This window comes from Macaca nemestrina, unplaced genomic scaffold (genome assembly GCF_043159975.1).
Source record: "Macaca nemestrina isolate mMacNem1 unplaced genomic scaffold, mMacNem.hap1 Scaffold_48, whole genome shotgun sequence".
Classification (NCBI taxonomy): Eukaryota; Metazoa; Chordata; class Mammalia; order Primates; family Cercopithecidae; genus Macaca; species Macaca nemestrina.
The window spans coordinates 516603-535788 of NW_027257678.1; the positions used below are offsets into that span (position 1 = coordinate 516603).

The window sequence follows — 19186 nt, forward strand, 5'->3', positions numbered from 1 at the left end:
AGGCCCAAGGTGGACATTGAACTCCAGGTGGGCATCAGGTCCTAGGTTGATAACCATGCACCAGGTAGACAGCAGTCCCCAAGTGAACACCTAGATTCAAGGTTGATATCAGGCCCCAGGTGTACACCAGGCCCCAAGTGAACACTAGGCCCTAGGTGAATACCTATGCCCCAAGTGGGCATCAGGTCCCAGGTAAGCACTCAAGTCCCAAGCTGAACATCAGGATCCAGGTGGACACCAGTGAGGAAAGATTCCTAGGACCTCGGTGAACATCAGGCCAACAGTAAAATCCCAGGCCCCAAGTGGATACTAGGCCCCAGGTGTACATCAGGCCCCAAGAGGACATTGGAATCTATGTCCACATCAGGCTGCCGGTTGACCCCACATCTCCAGATGAACATCAGGCCAACTGGTGGATATCAGGTGGCATGAGAAGGACACTTAGGCCCCAGGTGGATACCCAGGCCCCAGTTGCACATCTGGCCACCCAGGCCCCAGGTGGACATCAAGCTTCAGGTGGACATCATGGCCTGGGTTAACCTTAGGCCCCAGCTGAACATCAAGTCCCAAGGGAATACCCAGACCTCAGTTGTACATCTGGCCACAGTTGGCCATCTGGCCTCAGGTGGACATTTGGCTGTGGGTGAATATCCAGTCATCAGGTGGACATTAGGTCAAAGGTGAACATCAGTCCCCAGGCGAACGTCAGGCTCAAGGTTGCCATAAGGTCCCAGGTGGACCCTGAACTTGAGGTCTACATCAGTCCGCAAGTTAACATCCAGGACCAGGTGGGTAGTACACCTTAGGTGAATACCAGACCTAGGTGGACATCAGGTCCCAGATAGAAACCAGGACTCAGGTGGATACCTAGGCTCCTGGTGGATATCAGGCCTCAGGTGAACACCAGACCCCAGGTAGACATCAGGCACCATGTGGACACTCAGGCCCCAAGTGGACATCTGTCCCCAGGTGAATATCCATTTATAGGTTTATATCAGGCCACAGTTATATTCCCAAGCCTTAAGCAGACAGCAGGTTCCAGGAGAACCCCAGACCCCAGGAGTACACTCAAGCCCCAAGTGGACACCCAAGACCCTGGGTAGCTACAAGTCCCCAGGTGGACATTAGGCTCCAGATGGATATGAGACCCTAAGTAGACACCTAGGCTCTAACTGGACATCAGCCTCAGTTGGATTCCCAGGTCTTAGGTATATATCAAGCCCAGGTGAACAACATGCCCCAGGGATTTATAAAGCCCCAGCTGGACACCACTCTGCAGGTGGATACCTAATCCCCAGTTCGACATCAGTTCCCAAGTGGACACCAGGCCTCAAGTGAACAAAAAAGCCAGCTGTGTACCTAGTTCCCGGGTGGGCATCAGGCTCTAGGCTGACACACAGGCACTAGGCGGATATCAGGCTCCACGTGGATGCCTATACCCAAGGTGGATATCAGGTCCCAGGTCTATACCCAGTCCCTATCTGAACATCAGGATCCAGGTGGATACCCATGCCCTAGGTGAATACCAGGTTCCAGATGAACTTCAGGCCCCAGGTGGACACCAGGCCCCAAATGGATACCTAGGCCCCTGATGAACATGGGGTGAACACCCAAGCACCAGATGGACACCTGTGCTGCAGATGGACACCAGGTGCCAAATGCACGCCAAGGCCTCAGGTGGATATCAGGCCCCAGGTGGATACTGCGCTCCAGGTGTATATTAACCCCTATTTGACACCCAGGCCCCAGACGGACACCAGGACACAGGTGAATATAAGGCCCTAGGAGGATGCCAGGCCTTATGTGCATATTTGCCTCCAGGTGGACACCCAGGCCCCAGGTGAACATGAAGCCTCAGGTAATCATCAGGCCCCAGGTGGACATCAGAATCCAAAAGGACACAGAGGCCCCAGGTGGACTCCCACGCCCCAGGTAAAGACCAGGCCTCAGATGGATACCTAGGTCCAGAGTGGACATCAGGCCTGAGTTAGATGGTGAACTGTAGGTGGAAACCAGGGCCCAGCTGAACATCAGGCCCCAGATGTACACACAGACCCCAGGTAATGCCAGGCCTAAGGTAGACATCAGGCCCCAGGTGGACCCCAGGTCCCATGTGGATACCTAGTCTCTTGATGAACATCCCACTCAAGGTGGTCATCTGGCCACAGGTGGACATCAGGTTCCAGGTTTACACCAGGCTTCTGTTGGACACTGGACTGGAAAAGTGAATCAGGACCCAGGGTGACCTCCACACCCCAGGTGGACATCACATTCCAGTTTGACTCCCAGACCCCAGGTGGACAATATGCCCTAGGTTAATGGCAGGCCTCAAGTGGTTCTCAGGCCCCACATGGACATCAGTCATATGGATCTTATCTAGGACCCAAGTGAACAGTCAGGCCTCTGCCTGACACCAAGAACCAAGTGGAAGTCAGGCCCCAAGTGGACACCCAGGCCCTAGGTAAATACCTTGATCCCAAGTCAATGCCAGGCTCTATGTGGAAACCCAGGCCCCAGGTGGGCATCAAGCCCCAGATGAACTCTGAACCCTAGGTGGACATCAGGCATATGTAAACTTCAGGCCACAGCTGAACGTCAGATTTTTGGCAAATGTCCATGCCCCAGGTGGGTATCAAGCTTCAGGTGAACACCAGGCCCCAGGTGGACATCAGGAACCAGGCGAACACTCAGTCCCACATGGACATCTGTGCCCAGGTGCACATCCATCCCAAGGTGGATATCAGGTCACAGATGTACACCGAAGCTCCAGGCAGGCACCAAGCTCCAGGAGAACTCTAGAGCCCATAAAGACACTCAGGCCCCACGTGGTTGCTTAGGCCCTAGGTAAATACAAGGCCCCAGGTGGACATCAGGCTCCAGTGAACACCAGCACCCAGGTGGGTACCTAGTCCTCAGATGTGCACCAGGTTGACACACAGTCCCCAGTTGAACTCTGGGCCCCAGCTGAACATGAGATATCAGGTGGTCACCCAGGCCTCAGATAAACACCAAATCTTAGGTGGCTATCAGGCCCAGGTGGACACCAGCCCTCAGATGGACACAGGTCACCAGGTAGATATCAGGCCCCAGATGGATATCTAGGCCCATGGTGAACATCAGGTCCTAGTGGACACCCAGTCTTCATATGGACATCAGGACCCATGTGGACACCTAGCCCCAGGTGAACATCACACTCCAGGAAGACACCAGGCCCTAGATGGACATCAGGCCACAAGCGGATGTCTAGCCCCAGAGGGACTTTCAGCCCCAAGTGGACATCAGGGCCTGCATGGATAAACCATTTCCAGGAGGACACCAGTCACCAGGTAGACATCAGGCCACAGGTGAACACTGGACTCAGGCTGTATATCAGGCCCCAAGTTGACAACCAGGCCCGAAATGGACACCAAGGCCCCAGTGGACCACAGGCCCCAGCTGAACACCAGACTCATGTGGACCTCAGGCTGCAGGCAGATGCCATACCTAAGATAGATACCTAGGCTCTAGGTAGACGTTAGATGGACACCCAGTCCCCAGGTGGTCATAAGGCCCTAGGTAGACATCAGGTTCCAGGCACACATCAGACCCTAAATGACACCCAGGCCCCAGTGATCACCAGCCTCAGGTGGACACGGAGGCCCAAGGTGGAATTCAGGCCTGAGGAGGACATTTGGCCCCAGGTGCACATCAGGTCCCAGGTGAATACTCAGTCCCCAGGTGGACATCAGGCCCCAGGTTGATACCTAGTCCTCAGGTGACTATCCAATCCCCAGTGTAACATTAGGCCCCTGTTGAATCCCAGGCCCCAAGTGGATTCATAGGTCCCTGGTGAACGCCAGGCACAGATCTACAAGCAGGCCCTGGGTGGACATAACTATGTAAAGGTAAGGAGTTGACCTGCGGGGAGGGTGAGCAGTCAGCAGCCCAGTGGGGTCCTGAGTAGGTCTTATGGAAGGAAGTGGTTGAGGGGATGGAACCTTAAAGAAGTGACCTCACTTCCTTGATGACAGACCCTAACAGAACTTAGGATTCTGGTAACCAGGTGCCATATCCTAGAGTCAGCCCTGTAGCCAGCTCACTGACTGGGAGATGATCAAGAGAGTAAGATGTTCTCATGCTACATCCCCACATCTCAAGGCTCCTGCTTCAGGAAGGCCCAGAGTGAGAGCCATTTCTGACGATGCTGACAAAGGCTCATCCCTCACCCCAGATGCCTCTGCATATTTGGCAGAAGGCCCAGGTATCACAGGACAGCCCAGGGCAGGCCCTTCCGGGCTGAGGGTCACCACTGATATGAATGGGGCTGCATCTGCACATTGTCCTTGACAAGCTGGAGCCTCTGAAGCCCACTGATGTACAGGCACATGATGAGGTGACCTCCAGTCTGGAAGACTATCTGGGAGTGCTGTTTTGGGGCTAAAATTCCTGTAAATTCAGTGAGGTTGTTTTTGTGTTTGGAAATTCCAGTGGAAAGTGAGTGACATTGGTAACCATTCTCTTTTCTCAGCTCCTGCTCCATGTGCAGAAATACAGTTATTTCCAGCATCAGCTGTTGAGTTAGTGCCAGCACCAGGGGAAGACCCCCTCCAGGGACAGTGGTGGAGCTAGAGGCAGCTCCAGAGACCTCCTGTCCCTGCCTTGGGACTGCCAAAGTCTAGCCCAGTGAGGAGCTGCCTGACTTCATGTCACTTGCTCTAGCCACTGGCCTCAGCCATGTCACTTGCTCTAGCCACGCTCAGCTTTTAGCATGGCTGAAGCTACAGCTGGCAAGAAGGGTTGGGCCAGCACTGCCCCAGCCAGCAGCTCCCACGCTACTCTCAGTCCGGGACACAGTGGGAGCCATGGAGGCAGAGAACAGGGTGTGCAGTCTGGGATCCTGTGCATTGCTAGAGAGGGGCTTCTCTCATTTGGCAGAGCCACAGCCCTGCTGCCGAAGAGCCTGCTGTTTGTCTGCTTGAAGGAGTTGCTAGAGAGCAGGAAAAGAAGCCTGCAAGGAGGGGTTCCAGTAGCTCCTCCTGTCCCAGAGGTGGCCTCCTCCAGGCATGGAGGTTTGCCCTCTGCTGGGCACCTGCGCTGTTTGCTGCCTGGGATGGGCTCTTCTTGACAGGCAGGCAAAGGGTGAGGGAGTCAGGGGGTGTCTCCAAAGGAAGCTTCCAAACTCAGCAGCTGCACATCAGGGTCTGCATGCCTCCATTTATGAAATTTATTTATTTATGAAAAAAATAACACTTTTATTCATAGTGTTAGAATTAAAAGTTTATACAATGACATTTAAATAAACTTTGACTTTTTGAAACTTGAATGTCTTCTTTCACTCCCTAATGTTGCAGATGATATTTTTGAGGCATCCTGGAAACCTCTAACAGTTGTGTGCTTTTGTGCTTTTACCTGTTTTGACTCCCTCAGGTTTATTGTGGAAAGAGGGATCATGTAGGTTCATTTCTCAGGCAGATAGATCACCTTTTACCATCAAAGATTTAGTATCACAGTTTCTTTCCAAAAGTTATGTGTGCAAGTTGATATGTTGGTATTTTTGCTAATCTGGGGTTAAAACAGAATGCCATAGACTAGGTGACTAATAAACAACAAATTGACTTCTCACAGTTCTGGAGATGATAAAATCTCAGGTCAAGTGGTCAGCAGATTCCGTGTCTGGTGAGAGCGGGCTTTCTGTTTCATAGACAGCCATGTTTCTACTGTGTCCTCACATGACAGAAGGGATGGGATGAGGGATCTCTCTGTGGTCCCTTTGATAGGAGCATGAACCCCATACACGAGGTCTCTGCCTGCATGACCTAATCACTTCCCAAGGCTCTACCTCCAAACCCCATCACACAGGGAAATGCGCAAAACTATGAAGGAAGGAGAAAGGAGAATCTAGTCCAGGTTTTCTGGTGACCCACAGCAAAATATGTCAAAATGGATGCCTCTCCATTGAGGACCACACACTCTCCAGGGTTGGACTGGCTCCAACAATAGTCTCATAGAGCTATGACTAATTTCTACCATCTGATTCTTCTTCCTATGACAAAAAAAAAAAAAAAAACCCACCACTTTTGGATGACACAAACAGAAAATAGTAATATAAAGACAGTTGAAATAAACAGGATAACTAAATTTCACCAATAATGTCAAAAAAAATGGGTGTTGGGCACTCTCTCTGCAGAGTTCCACACAGGAGATCAATGAGGAACTATTTGATGGGTCCAACTTCTCCAACTCCGTGGACCAAGAGCAGGTGCGCCACACCACTAACTATGGCCAGCATGGGCCTGATGTCCATCTGGGGCTTAGGAATCCACCTGGGGTCTATACCCACCTTGGGCCTGGTGTTCATCTGGGGCCTCATATCCACCTGGGTCCTGGGTGTCAACTTGGTGCCTGATGTCCACCTGAGGCCTATATATTCACTTGGGCCCATTGTTGACCTGCGGCCTAGTGTACGTTTGGAGCCTTAAATCCACAAGTGACCTAGGTAACTACCTGGGGACTGCTGTACAGCTGAAGCCAGATGTCCACCTGGATCCTGGTGTTCATCTGGGGTCTGCTATATACTTAGGGCTGCTATATACCTAGGGCCTGATGTCTATTTGGGGCCTGGGTATCCTCCTGTGGTCCAATGTCCACCTCTGGACATCTGGGGCCTGGATGTCCACCTAGAGACCTGATATACACCTGGAGGCTACTGTCCACCTGGGCACTGATGCTTACTAGGAAAATGGCGTATACTTGGGACCAGGTATCCATTTGAGGCCTGGGTGTCCATTGTGGGCCTTGATGTTCATCTGGAACCTGGGTGCCCACTCAGGAATTGATGTTCACCAGGGACCTAAGTATTCTTCTGGGGCTTGATGTCCCTGTAGGACCCTGTGTTCTCCTAAAACCTGGGCCTCCACCTGTGGCCTAATGTCCATCTTGGGCCTTGGTGTTCACCTAGGGCCTGAAGTCCATCTGGGCATTGGGTATCCACCCAGGGACTGGTGTCAACCTAGGGTCTGATGTCCACCTGGTACTGGGTTTCCACTCAAGTCCTGATGTACATTTGGGGCCAGATTTTCATCTGGGAACTGATGTCCACTTAGACCTGGGTGTCCATCTGGGGCCTGATGTTCACCAGGTCCTAGGTATTTACTTGGGGCCTGATGTCCACTTGTCCTCAGACTGTGGGCACCTGGAGCTGAGAGACCACTTGGTCATTTTCAGTATCACATGCTGGGCACACCAGGGTACCTGGCACAGGACTAGTGCTAAGGGCAGAATTGCTGAGTGAATCAATAAAAAGGTGTCACACGTCCCTTCTTGCTTCTGGCTACCTCACAATGTGGAGATCCTTAATAAGAACTGGAGGTGCATGACCTCAGCATGACTTTCTCCTGGCTCCAGTGGGCACCAGGGACCCAGGAGGCTGCTCTCCCACTACCCATGTCGCCAGGAGGAGCATCACAGAACACAACAGTCACCTGCATTGGGGGGTCATCAACTTAGTGGCTCTCCAGGGTCCCAGGAGGCAAAGGAGCAGAAACTGCAGGCTCTATGGGCACTAAGAGGGACCTTGGAAGCTCTCTTGTCCCCTTTTTTCCTCCAGCTCCTGAGGTATGCAGCTCATTCTCAATGCATCCTTACTTTGGCCAGGGCAGCGATTTCCACTAACTTCCAAATGAGGACCTCACGGACCCAATGTGGCCTGCTCTTGTCTCAGGAATTTTGACACAGAGTCCAGTACCTGGAAACATTCTGTCTTATCTGAAATCATCACCCAAGCCCCCAAGCCTCTCTCTGCTCTGAAGGACCCCCCAGGAGTAAAAAGCATTTTCCAAGTGTCTCAGCACACACTCAGTCATTCATAAAGAACCAAGGCCAACAGATTCTTCTGAGTACATGGAAACCTGTGGTTCCATGCTCCAAATAAATCACATCATAAAAAGGAGAAAATAGGGGCTTACTCCCCTGTACCTACACTATGACAGGTGGGACCATCCGATTCCAGGTACCCATAGAGGTGGACTGCAGGACCCTAATCTCAACCTTCCAAGGCTGTGCTGGGCAGGGGGCCCTGGCCCAGGAAGAACCTTGGGAAGCTTATGGATCCTCCTGCCCATGCTCTGGGCCCTTTTCTGAGCCTGACTCTAAAACTCAGCAGATTGAACAGGACTTGCTGGTTATACTTTGGTCAAAGGTGTAACCTCCTATATCTCTAATTCCTCACAGAGTTCTTGCCATGTTCTCCCACCTGTCCTGTTCTCAGACCTCCAGAGTCAGGGGTGATAGGCTACTGACTGGTAACTCCATCTGGATGTCTAAGAGCATCTCCTACATAGCAAATTGTTACAGAACTCTTATGTCCACCACCCTCAATCCTATTCCTACCAAAGTCCCCCCATCTCAAGCACCATGGTCTTCAAGCTGCTCAAGTCAAAATTTTAGGTTTCATTCATCCCTGGGGGCTATTGTTCCCTCGCTCTGCATTTTCATTTCATGAATAAGTCCTGCATCTCTCCAGAACATAGTTTTTATTCTTTCCACTTCTCTCTGTGTCCATTAATTTCATGATGTTCCGGGCCACCACTGATTCTCACCTGGATGTCTATAGTGACATCCCCAGTTGTCCTGGCTTCTGCTGCCACCTGCCTACAACTCACTCTCCATGCAGCAGGCAAAATGTCAATGTAACATTTACATCTAAGTATGCTACTTGCTGCTGAAAACCATCCAAAGGCCTCCAACACACACGTGATAAAATCAGAACTTCTGACTCTCAGATGGCAAAGACAGTATCCATCATTCTATTGTGCCTTCTTATCAGAACACCTTCAGGGCTGGAATCATGAATATGTAATGCTTAGTTCTCAGGTTGGTGCAAAAGAAATTGCGGTTAACATAAAACCCTAATTTAAACTGGCTCAGCTTTCCCATACAACTGAAGTTGAAGAAAATTACATTTGTTTTATCTGAATTCCTTTCTTAGAAAACCAACCACCAGGACTCACAGACAGTATCAAGGAACTGAAACTTTCCAACAGTGCATTGGATAATGAGATGCACCTGCTGCTTGTTGACCAACTCCTCTTACTCACCCCTTCCTGATTCCTATTTTCCTGTATGTAGTTACATTCATTTCTCACTAGATACACCTCTAATTTTAGTTGGGGTGGGAGACTGACTTAAAGCTGATCTCCTATGTCCTGGCTGATGGCATCTGCATTAAAGCCTTTCTTCTCTGGAAACACTCCTTGTCTTAATGATTGGCTTTCAGTGTGGTGAGCAACTTGACTTAGGCCAAACCCGCTGCATTCAGCAACATAATTTCTAATCTTTCTTACAACCAGAAGTCATCAGCTTTGTGATTCTGGGTAATGAAATGGAATCCTACTAGAAAGTTCTTTGAGAATTTTGACTTTCCTGATGCAAGTTTTACCACACACAGGTTGCCCTTTCTTTCATGTTTCCTATCTGGGATACAATTGTGATGGCCAGAGCAACCATAACTATTTTGGAATTGTGATGTAAAGTCTATGAGGCTCCAAAAGAATACATCACTGAGACTTTTCAGCCATTAAAACTATCTACCTCCACCTCGGACTTCCCATTACCTGATAGAATGAACCTCCTTCTATTGATCTCACTGTGTTGAAGATGGAGTTTCCCAAATTTAATTGCAAATTATCCACGTGGCCTATCAGGGCCTGCGTCTTCTGGTCTCCATCCAGTTCTTGGACTCTATTGTCTCCATCTTTCTGGTGGTTCAATTCATTCTTTCTCATTTTTGTCTCAAGACTTCCCATAAGTTAACATTCCCATCTCTGTACACAACCATCCTTATTCCATTCCCTTTTCTCACTTGCAATGCTTACATGTACCTTTTTATTAGCTGACTCCTAATGCTGGAATTAAAACTTTATGGGAATAGAAACCTCAACTGAGTTTTTAATCACTGAATATGTGGTGCCTAAAAGAATAGTGGTAGGCACTTGGTAAACATTTGCTGAATGAATGGAAGGAATGGGTCCAACTATCAAGTGCAATTTCTTTAGTGTTCGAATTTTTGAACATAATGTACAGTCATAATGAGGTGTTCTTTTGGAACTTTACAATGGAAAAGATAATGCACATATGAAAATTTGTTACTTGGACTGTTATGGCTGGTGTGTTTTCTCTCTGCAGTCCCATATACAGAAAAAGCAAAGTCATGAACAGAAGACTATTAGGAGAGGATGAAATAAACAGGCCTTGTTGTTGTGCTTTTCTGTTTCCTGTTTGTTTGTTGTTATTTGTTGTTTTCTGTTTATCTCTGATAGTTTGGAGAAATTTCTGAAAGGAAAACAAATAAACTTATTTTTTTCTGATTTAAGACCAAATTTTAAAATCTATATCACATCTCTACTTATCTCTTTTTCAAAGTTCAGTTTCATTTGCATTCATTTTCTTCTTAGTTAGAATTTCTAATATGAAAAAATCATTTTTAAATTTTAATCTTTAATGATCTATTGTTTCTTAAAGTGGTTTAAAGTCCTTAAATATGTTTTGCTTTTTATTTTACTTATATGTTCTTTCTAGATTATCAGGTAGAAGATTTAGTGCTTTTTTATATTTTTGTTTTTTTCTAAAAATTTATTTGAAATTAGATATACCTCCAATTCCTCTTTTAAATTTATTTTCGGAAACTTTACGTGTCTAAATTTATTAATTTACCTATTGTTTTCTCTTTAACCTCAGGAATACTTAATGATGGGCTTAGTGGTTTCTAAATATATGAAAATTTTTGTTGTTGTTGGCTTTGAGGTTGAGAAAACACAATATGATATTGATTATTTAGAATGTATTGATTATTCTCTGTCTAATTTATGAGCTACTTTTGAAAGCATAACAAAATGTATATTCTTTATTTGTTCAATATACATTTGTATAGTTTTAGATAAAGTTTATTGATCATGTTATTTATACCTTTTTTGCTTTTTTACTTTTGTCCCTTCAACATTACTAACCAGTTTACTAATAGACTAGTTAAAACATATTTTCTAACTATTTCTCCTATACTATGTGTTTAATTTAAAATTTCAAAGTTATACATTTATTTATGTTAAAGATTTACATAGCTTCTTATCAACTGTTCTTTACAACTGTTCTTTGTAAAGTCATTTTTGATATCCTGTGATTTTCCCTTTAAGTGGTGTTGAAGGGAAATAATAAAGCAACTCAGACAAGGTGATAAGAACCAGAAGACAGACGTAAGTCAATGCGTCAATTTATTTTGAAATTTAACTACACAACAGCAAGAAAAAAAAGTGTTGTAGATCAGCAACAATAACAGAAAAAAATAACAGAAAGTGAGTCTCAAAAATTTTAAGTTTTCACACACACACATACACACACACACACATACACACACACACACACACACATACACACACACCCCAATCAAAACAGCTATGGAGCATAGGAAACAACATAAAACAACTAATGTTTAAAATACAGTGATTGTTCATGTAAAGGCAGATAGAAGAAGATTTTGAAGCAGAAATCCAAAATTTCATGATAGTTCTAGACAAAAGGAAAATAAAATGCAAAGTGGATACTCATCAGTCTCAGAGAAAAATTGGGAAAAAATTGTGTATCAGAAATTAAGATTAAATTACAGTGTTCCTCAGACAGGGCATGAATTAATTGAAAATACAGTGTTAGAAATAGGGGATAGAAACAAACCTAAGAGAATAAAACAGAATTAAGGATGTTATCAAAAGAATTAGGAATAGGTGTGGAAGATAAGATATGCAAAGAGAATCTGGCAGAGGTGTAATTGGAGTAACTTATTTCCTTCATTTTTTTTCTTTGAGGAAATATGAAACATTGAAATAGAATTAATTTTAAGACTGTAACAGTCTCATAAACACACACAGGCACACATGTACACACATGCAGACACACACACACACACACTTTCTTGAGATAAAACAAAATTTGAATTTACATGTTGAGAGGCACCTATCATACACCTGAACGTTTTGGCCCAGAGACAAAATTCAAAAATATATTGTAACAAAAATTAAACCTTAAAAATTATGTGGTGTGTGAATCTTCAAGTGTAAAGACCAAGTCACTTACAAAAAAAAAACCAAAAAAAAAATCAAGTTGATCTTAGATTCAAGCCCCAGATCCACATCAGGCCCCAAGTCAACACCAGTGCCCCAAAGGGACCTCATGCCCAGCATGAACAACAAGCCACAGGGAGACATCAGTCCCCAGATAGATAGTCCATAGATGAACATCCAGCCCCGGGTAGATACCAGGCCCCAAGTTTACTTCAGGCCCCAGAGGGACACCTAAGCCTCAGGTGGACACCAAACTCCAAGTAAACATAAGGTCCCAGCTGGACATCAGTACTCAGCTGGACATCAGTCCTCAGCTGGACACCAGTCCCCAGGTGAATACTTGGTCCCTAGACGAACATCAAACCTCAGAAGCACATCAGTTCCCATGTGGACAGAAGGCCCAAGTGGAGATCTAGACCCATGAGAAACATCAGGTCCCTGAGAGACACACAGGCTCAGGTGAGCACCAAGGCCCTTGATGGAAATGAGGCCCCACATAAAAATCCAGGAGCCAGGTTGGTATCACATCCCAGGTGAATTTCGGACACCTGGCAAACATCAGACCTCAGGTGGACACTAGACTCAAGGTGTACATCAGGACCCAGGTTGATCTCCAGGCCCCAGATCAACACCAGGTAATAGGTGGACATCAGGCCACTGGAGGATATGCAGGTGTCAGGTGAATATCTAGCTCTAGGTGGACCCCCCAGGCCTCAGGGAGACATCAGGGACCAAGTAGTCACCCATGCCCCAGAAGAATATCCTGGACACATGCAAACAACAGGCCCCTGAGGCACACTTAGGCCACAAGTAGACATCAGGCCTGAGGTGGACATCAGGCTCTAGGTTGACACCCAGGCCCCAGGTGGACAACAGGCCCCAAGTGAACTCCAGGTCCAGCTGAACATCAGTTCCCAGGTGGTCTCCCAGACTCCAGGTGGAAATCAGGCCCCAAGTGGACATTAAGTCTCAGGTGGATAAAAAGGCCCTTGGTGAACATCAACCCCCAGGTTTACACCCAGGGTCCAGGTGAACACGAGGCTTCAGATGAAAACCAGGCCCAAGGTGGACATAGGCCCCTGACAGACCATGGGTCTCAGGTGTATAGCTAAGCCCCAGGTTGCTACCAGTTTCCAGGAGAATACCCAGGCCTATGAGGACACTCAGACCCCAGGTGGATATAGGCCCCAGGTAAACACCAGGCCCCAGGTGGACATCAGGGGTCAAGTGGACACACAGGTTCCAGGTGTATATCAGGCCCCGGGTATATACCATTTTTCTGGTACATAAGGTGTACATCAGGCTCACAGGTGGACACCCAGGCCCCATATGGACACCAGCCTACAGGTGAGCATCAGGCTCCAGGAGGATACCCAGGCTTTAGGTAGCTATCAAGCCCTAACAGGACACCAGGCCCCAGGTGGGCATCAGGGCCCAATTGGGCATTCAGGTTCTAAGTAGACACCCAAGCCTCAGGTAGCATCAGGGCCAAGGTGGATACTAGACTCTAGGTCGACATCAGGCCCTAGTTGGACATTAGGCCCTAGGTAGACACCTGGGACCCTGGTGACCATCAAGTCCCAGATTAACTCCAGGTCTTAGGTGAACATCTGGTCCCAGTTGGATATCAGGCCCCAGGAGCACATCCATCCCCAGGTGGATATCAGCTTTCAAGTTGACATCAGGCCACAAGTGGACACTGGGCTTGAGGTGTACATCAGGCCTTGGGTGGACACCCAGGCTTCAGGTGTACACGAGGCTCAGGTGGAAATCAAGGCACAGGTAACACCATGCCCTAGGTGGTTACCTAGGCTTCAGGTGGACATCAGACCCCAGGTGGACACCTGGGCCTCAGGTGGTCATCAGGCCCTAGGTGGAAACTCAGGCCCCAGGTGCACATCACTCTCCAAGTGGACACCCAAGACCCAAGTTGATACCCAGGTTCCAGGTGGGCACTGGGCCCCAGATGAACACCAGGCCCCGGGTGGGGCTCCAGGTGGACATCAAGCCTCAGGTAGATAGTCCTCAGGTGGAAATAAGGGCCCAGTTCGACACCACACCCTGGGTGGATACCTAGGTCTCAGGCGGATGCATAGTCTCCAGCTGAACATCAGGCTCCAGGTGGACACCCAGGCCCTAGGTGAACACTGGGTCTTAGGTGGACATTAGGCCCCAAGTGGACAACCAGCCTTAACATGGACATCAGGCCCTAGGTAGACAGCAGGTCCAAAGTGCACATGAGGCTCCAGGTGAACACCGGTCCCCAGGGCCACCCTTGTACCCAGGTGAACACCAACACCAATTAAGACATCCACCTCCACTTGGACATCATTCCCCAGGTGTATACCTAGGTCCTATGGGAGCACCAGGCCCCAAGTGAGTATATAGATCCCTGGTGGCCATTAGGCACCAGGTTGACAACCAGGGCTTAGGTGGACATGAGGCCCCAGATGAATGCTAGTCCCCAGATGGATAAATAGTACCCATGTATACATGAGGTCCAAGGTTCATACTTAGTCTTCAGGTGAACACTAGGCCCCAGGCAGACACCAGACCCCAGGTGGATACCAGGCCCTAGGCAGACACCAGTCTGCAGGTAGACAGCAGGCCCCCAAAAGGACATTATGCCCATTATGTCCCAGGTTGACACCTAGGCTCCAGGTGGACACTAGGCTACAGGTAGTTATCTATGCCCCAGGTGGACATCAAGCCTTAGGGGAATTCCTAGTCACCATCTGAACATCAGGCCACAGGTGGATGCCCAAGCTCTTGGTGAATATCAGGTCTCACATGGACATCAGGTCCCAGGTGAACATCAAGCCCCAAGTTGATACCTAGATTCCTGGTGAACATCAGGACCCAGGTGGCACTCAGGCCCTAGAAGAACACTCAGGCCAAAAGTGGAAATCAGAACATATGTGGACACTCAGGGCCCAGGTGGCTACCAGGCCCCGGGGGAAAACTCCAGGCTCCAAATGAACAACCTGGCTCCAGGTTCCAGGTAGACACTGGAATCCAAATCAGCACCAGGCCCCAGATGGACACCCAGACCTGAGGTGAACATCAGACCCCAGAGGGTGGCCCGAGGTGGACATCAACCCCCAGTGGATACCTAGTCCCCAGGTGGATATCAGGCCCCAGTTTGACTTCAGTCCCTGGGTAGATACCTAGGCCTCAGGTGGATATCTAGTCTCTAGCTAAACATCAGGCTCCAGGTGGACCCAGGCCCTAGGGGACTAGTGTTCATATGGGGCCACATGTCCATCTGGGCCCTTGGTGTCAACTTGGAGCCTGATGTACATCAGATGCCCAGTGTTCATTTGTAGCCTGATGTCAGCCTGGGAGCTGGTGTTCGCTGGAGGCCTGAAATCCTCCTGGTGCCTGATGTCCAACTTGGAACTTTGTTTCCACCTGGAGACTGATGTCCACCTGGGACCAGATGTCCAACTGGAGCAAGATGTCCACCTGTAACCTAGAACTTCACCTAAGGCTTGATGTTCCCCAGGGCCTATGCATCTACCTAGGGACTTGTGTCCAGGTGGGACCTGAGGTCCATCTTGGGCCTGGAATTAACCTGGGAGCTGATGTCCACCTGGGGCCTGGGTGTTCCCAGGGACTTGGGTCCATCTGACCCCAGTAAACATCAGCCTGGGGCCTAGTTGTCCATTTAGAGACTGGAGTTTTCACTTAGGCCCTGAAGATCACCTGGTACCCAGGTGTCCACCTGGGACGTCAGGCACTAGGTGTACGCCCAGGCCCCAGGTGAACAGTAGGCCCTAAGAGAACTCCAGACCATATTTAAACATCAAGTCCCAGGTGGATGCCCAGGCTCCATGTATACACCAGGCCCCAAGTATACAGTGGACACCACCTGAACATCAGCCTCAAAGTTGACACCCATACTACAGGTGGATATCAGGCCCCAGGTGAATACTTATTCTTCAGGTGAACATAGGTCAGAGATGGACATCAGGCCTCAGGTGCACGTCTGGCTCCAGGTAAACATCGGGCCTTAGGTGGATACCCAAACCCCAGGCAGACATCAGAGGCCAAGTTGACACAAAAAATTCCCAGGGGTGTCACTTCCCAGTGGACATCCAGGCTCCAGGTAAATACCCCAGCCCCACTATAAGCGTAACAACCATACTGAGAAATGGTAGGTCTAAATACCATCATGCTCATTGCACACAAAAGGATGCTTAGCTATTTTATTCAAAATACAACTTCATTTATCACTCTGAGCAGCAATGTGCAGAGAAGAAAAGAAAAACCAGGCCTCAAGGAATCCATCCAAAATCACTTAGATATGATAAGGGACAGAAATCCCCAAATGAAATGTTATAGTTGACTTAGAATAGTCTTTAAATCCCATTAATTTTCTTACACGTTTGATCCAAAGCATTATTTCCAGACACTGAACCTAGAAAGAATTATTTAAGACTAGTAGTCTTGTTCCAGTCTGGATCCCACACTGTTGAACATCTGTAGGTACTACACCACATTATACATAGCACTGGCATGACCTGTGCATTTAATTTTCTAATACTTGTTCATCTCTGGCATACTTTATGTGTGTGTATATATACACACACACACACACACACACACACACATATACACACACACACACATATATATAACATATATGACATACATACACACAAGTACACACACACAAAGTATATAAGGGTAGGATAGTATAATTGTGCAATAACGTTTTTGTGAAAGTGGTACAAAGTGGATTGCTTTGGCGACCTGCTGGAATGTGCCTCCATTGGCAGAAGTAAGGCTTTCAAAACTAGTGGTTCTCATTTTTCTCTAGCAACCGGGAATATTAATAATTGAAGATGTGTTGGTATAAAAATAATCATAATAATCACAATAAAGTGTTAATAATTATATCACAAGATATAATAGACATTATAGATATTATGAGATATCAAAAAAAGTCATAAAATCTTTGAGATGATTGACACGTTCAATGCGGCCCCTTGTGCCGCCCTGGGGCGCCTCTCTAGCTGGGTTCTTAGCGGTGCTCGCCCTGCTCCACCTACTCATCCCAGGTTCCTGCGCCCCTGGAGTGGTGCCATGGGAGTGAGGTTCTTTGCCGCGGCCCTAGACAAGGACAATGAGGAGGCGGTGCACGTGGAGTCTCCTTGGAAAGGCTGGAATCTGGGCAGGAGAATTCGCGTACCCGCGCAACCTCATCTGCAAGCCTTGATCACTGCCCGGTGCCTGCTGCACCCTGCGAGCTCCGCGGTGGTGGAGCCAGGCCGACACTTCAGGCTCTCGGCCCTACCTGCGGACCCTCTGTCCTTTGTTTTGACCGTGGGACCTAAGCTTCAGCTGGCCCACGGTTCCTGAAATTTGCTGACGATGGGCCCGCGTCTGGTACTGGGTCCTGGGCCTTGTGCTCTGGCCGCCGCGTCATCAGGGTCGGGTCTCCTCAAGGTGCTGCTGGCGATGCAGGATGCAAGGGCTCGGGCTCTGCTTGGTCGCCTATCCCTCCGAACCTCGTCACCTTCCATCGTGACCACCACGCTGACTACAGTCAGCCGTGGTCTGCAGACTTTCTGGGAAACCTCCGGTGCAAAGGAGGCATCACTCACATCCACTTGCGAAACCGGGGCGCAGCTGTTGGTGACCCAGCGCTGGCGCTGTCTTTCTTACCCAGGCTAGTGTGGTTCCCGCAACCCAGGGATAAGGGATGAGATTTCAACGGCTGCGGGAGGAAAGCATCTCCTCACGTGATCGAAGCCTTGGCAATCCCAAAGTGAAACCGCTGCGAAAACGGTTGACAAGCGGACACATGACCCAGGCACAGACGCAGATAGAGGCTCAACAAAGACAGGCCGACATGCAAGACACCGTTTTCTGGCGCATCGGGCACATTTCTCCAAACACACACACACACACACACACACGCACACCCCAACCGACAGAGAGAGGGCAAGAAACTCACAGAGTGTGAGAGACAGACAGAGAAGCGAAAATGGGAGACATACAAACACATACACACAGCGACAGTCCTACAGCAGTGGCACAGAAACAAACACCACCAGGCAGGCGCTGAGGCTACGGGGTTCGGCACTCGAGCAGAACGACCCTCGGTTGAGAGAGCAGAGCAGCCCACTGGCCCGCAGGCCGACCCGTCTTCGAGATCCCGGGGGCACGACTTTCGGGGAGACTCACCCGAACAGCGTCCGGGCGGCTCTGAGGCTGGGATGCGGCGCTGCTTCCCCCGGATTCCGCCTGTGCTTTCAACATCCTGGGCAGCCCTATGCCACGACTCCTGGCATCCGGAGACAGTCCTGTCGACCCCGTGGAGAGGTCAGGCTGGAGCCTCGGGGCCCCGCCACGCAAGCACTGCCACGGAGGGCTCCTGTTTGCCAGGCCTCAGGGCGTGGTTGCTCTGACAACCGTGGGAACCACTGTGACGCAAGAGCCAGCGCTCGCCACTCGCGCATGCGCATTGGCTGGGCCGCCCCGCGCTCCGCTGCTGGCAGTCAGGCTGCGTCCCCTTTAAACGACGGTGGCCGCTGGGCGCCAGGGGCTCTCCTGCTGCAGCCTTGGCAGCGGCTGCATCCGGGGTCCAGTAGGGGGCCGCGTGGGAGAGGCGGCCGCGGGCGGCGTCCCAGGATCAAACCCCAGGAGTCCCGTCTTCAGGACCTCCGTGAGCCGATTTCCATCGGGGGACGGGGAGCTTCAGGGCGCCTGCTGGGGTCAGGTCACGACCTCCCAGCAGATCCGATTCTGGACCCCTCCGGGTAAGAATGGATGGTCTGAGCACATGGACTGAGGCAGGCAGGGCCTGGCTGCAGCCCACAATGATCCCATGGGCCTCAATGCCCGGAGTCAGCTGAAAGTTCACTGACCCGTGAGCCCTCTGCCTCCCTCCTTTGAAACAGCAGTGCCCTGCCGGGATACTGAAGGGCCTGGGACCTAGCCGCGGGCCAAAATTTCAGGGTGTCACTTCACCCAGGAGCAGAGGGGAGTCTCATTCCCAGGAATGAGACTGGATGTGCAGAGGAAATGCGACCAGCACCTGTCCCAGAAGGCAAGGACTTGTCTTTCAAAGGGGGAGGGGGGCAGAGGGCTCA

General features: G+C 49.4%; 1 long non-coding RNA gene across 2 annotated transcripts in view; it reads right to left on the reverse strand.

The window, feature by feature from the left end:
• Positions 1 to 18457, reverse strand: part of LOC139361417 (uncharacterized) — a 31829-nt gene extending 13372 nt beyond the window's left edge. The window contains exons 1-2 of one of the 2 annotated variants that reach the window (XR_011618994.1): positions 18279 to 18457; positions 9591 to 10308 (exon numbers count right to left, since the gene is read on the reverse strand). This is a non-coding gene — a long non-coding RNA (uncharacterized lncRNA). The remainder of the gene's footprint in view (positions 1 to 9590; positions 10309 to 18278) is intronic. The other variant, XR_011618993.1, reaches the window with a different exon arrangement.
• Positions 18458 to 19186: the final 729 nt, after the last annotated feature.